An 11,449-nucleotide genomic window follows, 5' to 3' on the forward strand; every position below is an offset into this window, starting at 1 on the left:
GTTATTGAAACAGGGTCTTGCTATGTAGCCCAACTTGGCAGTTTTCATCTGTATAATTTGAGCCCTTACCCTTGCCTCCCTCCTGGGCTAGCACAGTCCCTGAATTCTGATGGAGACATCCTAGACTCAGAGGATAAGGCAGGGCAGAAAATTCAGGCCTGGCCTGCTCCTCTGGAAAGAGGAACGGACAAGCATGGCAAAATCCAATCTGCAGTATTTTATGCAATATTTCCATCTTTTCAATCATTTATCTTTCTTTAAAATGAAATAAAAAATTTGCCAGAATACACGTTTTTCCTTTCTCCACAAACTTTGCTCTGTTAGCAGTTAATAAGAACAACAAACAGAGTACAAAATTCACCAAACTGGTAGACACATTTACTAAGCACTTGAAAATGCTCTGCCATCACGTCTTAACGTTATTAGTGTACACCTCAAACACCAGGTGTCCTACCTATTTCCTATAGATATTTACTTATTTGAATTGCTGCCAAAAGTTCCACTTTCAAAGGTGGAAAAAACAGGGTGGATTCCTCTCTCCTCTCCCCTCCCCTCCCGTCCCCTTCTCTTCCCTCCCCTCTCCTCCCCTCCCCTCCCATCTCCCCAGACTGTCCCCAGGGGCCACACATACCTGCCCCTTCTCAGCATTACATCAGCCTGTCCCACCGGACTCTCTAAGGTGATGGAAATGTCCCTCCATACATCTGTACCGTCCAGTGTGGCAGCACAGCCATTAGCCCTATACGTGGTTGTCGGGAACCTAAAATGTGGCCGCTGTGGCTGAGGAACTGAATTTTCACTTAATTTAAATAAATTCAAGTGTAAATAGTCACGTTTCTGGTGGCTGTAGTTCCAGACAAGTTAGATTTAGAACCTCTTGTTTTGGTTACCACTGAACTTGAGAAAAGATTGCAGGGACAGCTGGAGAGCTGGTTGTTTGAAGGCCATGTCTCTCTGCTCCATAAGGCCTCCCAGCACCTTCAGAGATGTGACTGAGTGCAAGAAAGAGGAACCAGATTTTGTCTGCATGTTAATGAGTGCAGCTTTTTCTCTCCAGCATCTTATTTAAAGGTCACATCCTAGATATTAATAACAAGTTGTGTTCATAACAATTTGTTCCATGTTGATCTCAGTTACTGTCCATGAAGTTGATGAGTCTGCAGAGAATGTTTCTGCAAAGGACAATTACTAAGCAGATTAGCTGGTAAATTACCAGGCTCTGAATAAGGTGCTTCTTCTATCACATGACCCTCATCCCTTAGGTTCACACTTTTTTTAAGTCTTTTGGAGACAGGGTCCCCTGTAGCTCCACCTGGCCTGGAATTTACTATATAGACCAGCAAACAGTCCCATAGGATTAACTGGTCAAGACTATAAAACCTCTAGTCTACCCCGTTGGAAGATGCACCTTTCCAGTTTCACTGGTCATAGGACCACCCCTAGGAAGGCAGGTTCACCTTAAGTCATACTAAATAGATGGGAGGAATACCTCATGTGTTAATGAGATAGTGAATTCTTCCTGCCTGGAATCCTGCCTCCTAGTGAAGTGCTTTCCACCCAGCCACAGGCATGTAGCTGTAGCTCTCTCCTGAATCTCTCCCTTTCCTTCTTCATATCCCTTTTCGAAACATGCTTTCTTAAATGCTTTGGGGTCTCCTAGCATCTTGTACTTCTTTACTTTTTCTCTAAGGCTTCCTTCTCCCAGCCATGTAGCTGCTAGTCACCCATGTGTCTGACCTCCTTGCAGGCTCTAAACCTGCATGGCCTTATGGCTTTTTAGCTTCTCCCTTCCATTGTCCTCCTCAAGGCAGCTGTTGAGATAACCAGCTCCCCTGCCCTGAGGATTTTTCTTTAAAATTCTAATAAAATTGTCCTAAAGCTTCTGTTTGGGTCCATTCTTAAATTCTTTTATGAATGAGACTAAGAACTCTTTAGGGGACGTTCTTTCTCCCTGTGTCAGTCTCACAGAGATCTGCTTACGTCTGCCTCCTTTGCTGGTATTAAAGGCCTGCACCTCCAAGCTCAACTTCACACACATTTTTGTAAGAGAGCTCCCTTCCTCTATTTATTTATTTATTTTTATTTATAAGGTCTGACTATGTAGCCCTGGCTCAATATCTAGTCAAGGCTAGCCTTGAATTTACATAGATCTACTTGCCCCTGCCTCTAAAGTACTGGGATTAAAGGCTTGAGTCAACAGACCCAACTTCTCCTTTAAACACCTTTCCTTCTTTAAAACAAACAAATAATATGGCGGTATGTTAACATTTTCTCCTGTAGAATTGAGATTGTACCATGTTGTCCCAAAGCAAACAATCATTTTCCTTGTTACTACAGAGTCCCATTCATGAGGTCTACACAAAAGCAAGGTATTTCAATGAAAAAATAAAACAAGTAATAAAAATTATGCACGGACGTGAGGATGGAGAAAGAATGCATTCTCCCACTTTAGAGTTGCTAGAATAAAAGCTTTATTCTAGTACATAAAGAGGGAAATACGGAAATTAGAATTAAAAGTGAGGGGGTTGGAGAGATGGCTCAGCCCATCTCTTACAGAGAACCAGGTTCAATTCCCAGCACCCACATGGCAGCTAACAACCGTCTGTAACTCCAGTTCCAGGGGACCTGACGCCATCTTCTGACCTCCTTGAGCATTGCACAACATGGGTGCACCTGCCTATATGCAAGCAATACAGCTATATACATTAAATAAAAATAAAAAAATAAATATGGAAAAAGAATTAAGAGTGAGAATTTGCTTTATACAGCCCTTTTCAGCATGTGCTGTTTCTGGGCTCCTGAGTAGAGTTCCAGCTATTTCTATGGACGCAAAGGGGTTCACTTTATTTCCAGCCTACTCAGGGATGAATAGAACAGCCCTCCACCCTTACCTTCACACAGCCCAGCCACTACTGGCCACCATCGCCATTGCCACTGGGGGGCTATGGTCTCCTGTGACCTCCAGGGGGGAGGGTAGCATTTCAGGAATCACTTGTTTTGGGGGAGGGGGCAGTGGTAATTACTAGCACATAATTATTTTATTTTGTCTGAATTATTTACAATGGAAGGAAGCTGTTTGGAGGGAAGGGGATATGAGGGAGTGAGTTCAATCCCACTTGCATTGATTCTACCCAGAGCAAGAGGAGCAAACCATTAAGAAGAAAAATCACTTCCCCTTTCTTCTTTTTCCTCTCCTACCCTAAGTCTCAGAAATAAATAAATAATGCAAAGCTGTGGGCGAGCGTGAGACAGTGAGGGGTGATCAGCGTCAGGGTCAGGCTTCTTGTAGTGCTGGGCTGGAGCTGAGCTGAGCTTCTCTCTCAGCTCATGCTGGTGGATAATGAACAGCACTCATGGATTTCAATCCCACTTAGGGGATGTTCCATTACCAATCTTGTAATCAGTAGAGTTGGGTCTTAATCCCAGAGGTGCTGTTTCCTTACTGTGTTTTAAATGTAAGATTTATAGGTCTCTGACTTGCAGATGAACTTGTGGATGGTTGATAGAAATCCAGGTGGGAAACTAGGTACCCCTGGAGGGTAAACCAGAAGAAAAGCTGCCTGAGGGAAGTAGAATGGGCCATGCTCTCAGGTACCAGAGTGATAACAATTGGGCAAAGGTTGGTTAGTTTCACCTCCTGCCCTTTGAGGCAGCAGGCAGGGGATGTTTGTAAGAAGAGGCATCCATATCATTTTGACATGACATTGCACACTTATATTTAGAAAGCAAACAAAAATGTCAGTAGTGGCAGAGCACTACCTGATTGGACTACTGTACATCCCTGAAGTTCCTGCAGAATGGAATCCAGCATGTGGGGATGAGATGCTGGGTCTGGAAGGGCCACCTGAGAGAAATGGATTGTAACTCTAAAGCAAGGTAGGGGTTTCCTTGACTTGTTCTTCACTGAAAACTTTTGAATACAATGTTATGACATATGAGCTGTACAACTTTGTAATGAAATGTTTATCCACCTATCCAAATGAAGAAATAGGTCATTACTATCCCCAAGACTCCGATAACTGTCGTCTTACTGTCCTCTTAAATGATGATCATGATTTGTGTATTCTCTTGCTCTTTATTTATTTAGTTTTTGAGTCAAGGTTCTACTATAAGAGTGGCCTGGAGTGTGCTCTCTCTCTCTCTCTCTCTCTCTCTCTCTCTCTCTCTCTGTGTGTTTGTAAGAATATATAGATATAAATATCTCTCCACACATGCATACTCCCTCTCTACACACACACACACACACACACACACACACACACACACACATTTTCTTTCTCTCATTCTCTCCCTCATTTTGGAGACAGGGTCTCTTGCAACCAAGATTAGCCTTGAACTTGCCTAATAACCAAAGGTGATTTTGAATTCCGGATCTTCCTGCCTCTACTTCCTAAGTGTTGGATTACAGCACCATACCTGACCTTACCTGGAACTCTACGAAGTCCAAACTTATCATCCTTTTTCCATTGCTAGGATTACAGGTGTACACTACCCAGTTTTGCCTGTTCTTAAAAGTTTTGCATGGGTTTGAATCATATATAAATTGAATTATATTATTTTTGGGGGGTGGTTCTCCCTTTCACCAATGTTGTTTGTGAGATTTGTTAAATATGGTACTTGTAATCCACTTATTCATCATCACTACTGCTTATTGTGTTTTTTTATTGCATAAGGTTGATCCATTCTCTTGTTAATCACCTCCATTCTGTTTGTTTACAAACCATGTGGCCATAAATATTGTGTTTGTCAGAGAGTGGTGCTGAGAACCCACAGGATGAGCATCTTCAGCTTCCTTAGATCTTGTCAGGATCTTTATCTCAGCTGAATTAAGAGGAAAGACTGCAGGGCTAACATTAATCCACAGATAATGATGGGGAGGGAGGTGATGGTGACAGTGATGACCACAAACCCATAATACCCTGTGCCAGACACTGATCTGAACACTGTACACCTGTGGACTTGTTTACTACTTAACAGTTCCACTAAGAGGTATTTGCTGTTATCTGTTCTTAATAGGTAAAAATAATTGAGACTCATAGAGGTTAAGAAACTTGTCAAGATCAAGGCTGGTAAAGATAGAATTTGGAATCTGAGCTATTGTTCTAAACCTCATGTCTAAATGAGCCAGTAATAAGGACAGCTGTGAGCTATTGGTCATCTGCCACCTGAGGGTGGAGCTTTCCCATCTCCCTCTCTGCCAAACTCCACAGCTCTCACTGAGAATTTTGATTCTGTTTAGACTTCATCAGAAATGTGAAGAAACAAGGGATAAACATTCTTTCATGGGCAGTGTAGAATTTGGACAACTACTTTAATGAATGCAAAGAAAACAGTGTGAGGACTGTTGGGGACCCCTGCTGTGTTAAGTCGAAGTCTCTCCATGTCCAGATAGCCCAATGGTCTCGGCGTTTATGCAGAGACTCCTTTTCTCAGCGGGGCGCCTTCCTACTCTCTTCCTGACTCATCTTTGAAGTAGCCGGCACAGATACATGGCCTCTGGCATAGGAACTGCCAGGTTTTCCTGTGTGATAATCAGGCAATGTCTGGCAGCCTGGTGGAAGCCCACCACCACATGTAAATGGGGCATCCTACAAAGCACCTATCAACTAAGGCTTTTGCCACTGCCTTCACACTATAAAAATCCTGGTTTCCCCTAATTGGAGCTGAATCACTAAGACCTGGAGCTGAGCTGAGTCACTGAATAAAGGAGCTGTACCACTGAGTCTGACTGAGCTGAGTTCTGTGTCTTACTGCCTACGATTCAGTCTCTCTGGAGAGGGCTGTCCCTTCGTAAACAACAACTCGCGAAGACCCTGCTTTCGCCGTTCCCACACCTCCCCTTGTGACCCGGCAGCTGACGGATCTCGAACCTAGAGGGAGTGCCCGGTAGGTTGGAACGGAACCCGCCTGGAAGCGCAGCGATCAATAGAGTCGCCAGCATCCAGTAGTCGTGGAGACCCTCAGCAACGTGGTGTGCGAACGCGGAGAGCCAGGGACCCGAGCAGCAACACAGTGCGCGGGACCGCCCATAAGGACTTCTTGAATCACAGCATCTCAAATCCAAACTTAGCATAATCTACCTGATATCAGTGCTGCCTTGGCACTTGGCAAGACTGGAAGAGAAATAACCATTCCTGTGGCAGCTGCTGTAGTTTTCCTGGCAAAGTGACAGGGGCACATTGACTATTTCAAAGGCTGTTCAGAAGTTAAAGTATGACATAATAGCACTAGTTTTTGTTAGGAAAGCATCAGCACAGATGAAGCCCATGTATGTTTGGACTTTAGGATCAACAGAATGTGTATTTTTTTTTGTCCAAATCATGCAGATCAGTCACTAGCATGGCATTTCTGATTTCTGACTTCCCTCTTCCCTTTGTCCATGTAGGCATATACTTTACCAGGATGGAAAAGTGGTATTACCAAAATCGAATGCTTGGAATCTTCCATTATGATCTGTCTTTAAAAGTAACCACATTACCAGATATGATTAACAACAATATTCTCAAGATAATACTGTCTTTGTTTGAATAAAATGGGAAACAACACTTATCCTGTAATGAGACATAAATCATAACTTAGATTTTTTTGAGACAGGATCTCACTATGCAGTCCTGGCTGGCCTGGAACTCACTATGTAGACCAGGCTAGCCTGGAACTCATAGTGTTCCACCTGTCTCTGCCTCCGGAGTGCTGGAATTCAAAGTGTGAGCTACCATGCCCAGCTCTCATAACTCACGCATTTATCTTCTCCCAGTGAATCCAATTCCCAGAAGCACAGTGAGGAAAGGAAAATATTGGCAGTAATGCAGCCAGTGCAGCAGGCTCTCACATGAACAGAATAAGAGGAATAGGCAGACTGCCTAACACATAGTCCCCTTTTCTGAAAATACCACACACTAAAAAAATCTATCAATATATTTACCATCTAAATCTCACCACTGGGAGGGTTGCTGGGCCATTAAACGGCCCCCTTGAAAACTGCAAATGTTGGGCTGGGTAATAGTTCAGTTGGTAAAGTGATTACTAGGCAAACATAAGGACCTGAGTTCGATCCCCAACCATGTAAAAATAAGGCAGGCATGGTGGTGCACACTTGTAATTCCAGTGCTGGGCAGGACAGAGAGATGACCCTTGGGGCTCACTGGCCAGCCAACCTCACCTAATCAGTGAGCCCAAGGTTCCAATGGGAGATCCTGTCTCAAGGACATGATATCAAGGAATGATACCTAAGGTTGACCTCTGGCCTACACACACACACACACACATACACACACACACACACACACACACATACACACACACCACACTCACACACACACACACACACACACACACAAAGTGTCTAAGTGATTCTTATACTTGTATGGACTCTAATATACAAACCCAAGTGTCTCAGTCAATGGAATGATGGGTCATTTGCATTTGTGTATGAATTGATTTAAACTGATGGCTTTCTTTTTAAAAATATTTTATTTATAATTATTATTTATTTTATATACAGGAGTGTATTGCTTACATGTATGTAGGTGCACCATCCATGTCATGCGATGCCTGCAGAGATCAGAAGAGGGCTTCGAGGGACTGGAGTTAAGGATGGTTCATAGCTGCCATGTGGGTGCTGGGAATCAAACCTGGGTCCTCTGCAAGAGCAACCAGTGCTCTTAACTGCTGCACCATCTTTCCAGCCCCCAAGTATATTTATTTTAAGTGACTATGTTTTGGAATAACTTGTTACACAGAAATAGATAACATATAATCCTGAGCTGGAGAGATTCTTTCCCATGCTACCCTTCTGAATGCCTGAGTAATGACTAATTATTCTAATAATGACTAATAATGATACTTTTCTTTCTTATTGTCTTTAATAATACTGTGTTTCAGAATCTATCTCACTGCATTATCTATTTGCATACTGGTTTCTTTCATTATGAGCTATTTGTATTTTAGGATGCCTTATATAGAGTTTGGTATCTTATATATATATTTAAAAAGGCCATTGCATAAGTCAGTAAAAACACTCCAAGAAGCCCATCATTGATAGCAAGGAAGATACAGTAGCCAACCCCTACATGGCTGCAGAAACATACAGCACCTGGTGGTTCCATGGTGCCAACCAGGAAGCAGAAAGTTTGGGCCAGGTCTGGGCTGGACTACAATCCATAAGGACAGTCTCTCTCTGCCACCTGTGTCCTGCCCAGAGACCCACTTTCCCCAGCCCTACCTCCTACCCTAAAGACTTTTAAAGTCTGCACTCTTACATTAACAATTTATTTTTTATTTATTTATTTATTTTATTTATTTATGTATTTATTTAATTACTTTATTATTTGGTCTTTTGAGACAGGGTCTCCCTGTAGCCACAGCTGACCTGGAACTCACTATGTAGGCCAGGCTGGCCTCCATCTCACAGAGATCCACCTGCCTCTGCCTCCCAAGTGCTGGGATTAAAGGCATGTGCCACCATGCCTAGTTTTTTTTTTAATTTATTTTATTTATTATTTTTATTTTATGTGTATGCGTGTATTGCCTGAATGTAGGTAAGTGCACCCGTGTCGTGCAATGCCCATGGAGAACAGAACAGGTTATCAGATCCCCTGGAACTGGAGTTACAGACAGTTGTTAGCTGCCATGTGGGTGCTGGGATTTGAACCTGGGTCTTCTGCAAGAACAGCCAGTATTCTTAACCGCTGAGCCATCTCTCCAGCCCCCCATGCCTAGTATTTTTATTTTATGTATATGAATGATTTGCCTGCATATATGTAGGTGCATCCATGCTGAGCAGTTCCCACAGAGGCCAGTAGAGGGTGTCAGATCCCTTGGAACTGGAGTTATGGATGATTATTAGCCCATGTGGGTCCTGGGTACTGAACCCGGATCCTCTACAAGAGCAGACAGTGCTCTTAACCACTGAGCCATCTCTCTGGAGAGATGAACTCTTACCTTGAACTCTTATTTTAACAAATGATAGGCCTTCCTGTCAGATGTGTCTAGAATTGCAGGTCTATAACAGATCAGCAGGGGTGTTTTGACAAGGGTTTATGAGTAAACAAGTTGCAGTCTATCACTATCCAAGCCTGGGATTTATGTCCTTGACCAAGGGTACCCTAAAGATACATAATATATCAAGCTGTACGAGGGCATTCAGTTTTTCAGAAGCCAGGCATCACAGTCATTTCAGAATGGCAGAGGTGGCATTTGGGTAGTGCCATTGGGGCTAGCCCTTGTGGGGAAGCCTGTGGCCATGACAGACAACACAGATCCTGAACAGTGAGGTATATAAAATTGAGTTGTGATGACAGGGAGGATGATTTGTGGCTTTATTTGTCATCAGAATATTAGTGGAGGAATACACTGGGTCATCTGGAGGTCAGGCTAGCAACTTAGAGCTGTAGGTCCTGTGCTTATGATGCAATGTGACTCCTTTGGTCTCTATGACCCCTTGAAAAACAGGGCTTAACTCTAACATACTCTGTCTCAGGTAGAGTCTTGTCTTTGCAAGACTCTACAAATTCTCACATTTGGAACCCATGATAGAGCCAAGAAGGGTTTCCCCCAAGGAAGGAGTACTGATTTTTCTTTTTCTTTTCTTTTTTAATGCGTATGCGTGTATTGTCTGCATGTAGGTAAGTGCACCTGTGTCTTGCAATGCCCTTGGAGGTCAGAAGAGGCTGTCGGATCCTCTGGGACTAGAGTTACAGACAGTTGTTAGCTGCCATATGGGTATTGGAATTCGAACCCTGGTCTTCTGGAAGAACAACCAGTGTTCTTAACTACTGAGCCATCTCTCCAGCCCCAGAGTATGGATTTTTCATCTGGATAGTCAGGGAAAGGCTGGCCCTCAATGACAGACCCTGCATGTTTTCTCTTTAATGGGTGACATTCGATGTCCACTTAAGCTATCTGCTTCATAAAACATCCCCTTTCTAGAGGCTGCTCATTTCTTCCTGGTTAGTCATTATATTTAATTGTAGTTGTGGCCCAGAGAGAAGATGGACTGTCAACACTGTATGGGAGGAAGCACAGGGAAAGGGAAGAATGAAGAACAGGAAACAGCTCAGTTCAGCTACAGTGAAGCCAGTGTAGGATGTAAATCTAGCCAAGGCCTTGTGACAGGCAAGGCATGTTTGTGTTCAGTGTTCATCCCTCTCTCCCATAATTGGGAAGGAGGAGGTCCCACAGTTGTCTGTAGGAGAGGTTTAAAAAAAATTTTTTTGATTGATTTTTATGTGTACAAGTGTTTTGCCTGCATGTATGTAAGTGTACCACATTCATGCAATGCCTGTGGAGGCCAAAAGAGGGCATCAGATTTCCCAGAACTGGAGTTACATACAGTTGTTAGCTGCCATATGGGTACTGGGAATTGAACCTGGGTCCTCTGCAAGAGCAGTCAGTGCTCTTAACTGCTGAGCTATCTTTCCAGCTCCAGGAGTGGTCTTTTTTACTGATAGGGATGACTCTGATTCAAGTAACACCACAATACAGATTCATGATTATTTTATTGAATAACCCTTTCATCACCTTTGTACATGTGGGAATTAAAAATTCATATACTACCTTTGTTCCTTGTAGAAAACACAGAAGACACATGTTTTTTAGTATGTGCTTTACCCTTGCTCAAGGATGGGCCTGCCAGTCATGTTTAAACTACATGACCCGGCTCACAGATCCTGACTCACTCTTTTACCCAGAGTTCAGCTGATCAAATCCAACTGGGCACCCTACCTTGGGAGACCCAATTCATGATCTGGGCTATGATCTGGGCTAAGTTGATTCAACTCTCTTTTATGGGACACTGGAATCAGTACATTGAGAAAGTGAGGAGGATGAGGCTAGTGTTGGAACCGAAAGGTCTTGCTGAGTTAAGTCATGCTGAAAGCAGAGGAGCCGGTTAGAAGAGGGGATGTGAGGAGGTAGGTGTATCAGACAGGAAGCACATATAAGAGGAATGGCTTTGGGCTCCATACTCCGATTCCAGTCCCAATGTGGCCTGCATACAATTTGCTTCCTGTGCATGTGTCTCCCATTCCACAGGATCTCCTGCTGTATCTTTACAATAAAATCCTTTCTGTTTAAGCTATTTGGGTGGTCTATTCTTTCTTGCATCCACACATAATCCTAGAATATCACTGAGTTTTCAAACAAAGCCACTGGTTCTTGAGAGAACCTTGGGTGGAAGGTTGTCATATCAGTTCATCAGTGAGGAACAAACACAACTCTGACCAGTGCAGTGTCAGGAGGACATCAGGGGCTTTGGTTTATAAGCCGGGCTTGTGGAAAGATGTTGGCAAAGCGTAACCTGACTACTGTTCAAAAGACCCTCCTCTCGATATGATTAAAGGTAGACTACAGACTTCGGTACTCCCTCTGCTCTGTGCTGATCATAGCTGAGGAATTTTTACAAAAACCTCTCTCTCTCTCTCTCTCTCTCTCTCTCTCTCTCTCTCTCTCT

This window comes from Nannospalax galili, unplaced genomic scaffold (assembly GCF_000622305.1).
Source record: "Nannospalax galili isolate Female #2095 unplaced genomic scaffold, S.galili_v1.0 scaffold158, whole genome shotgun sequence".
NCBI lineage: Eukaryota > Metazoa > Chordata > Mammalia > Rodentia > Spalacidae > Nannospalax > Nannospalax galili.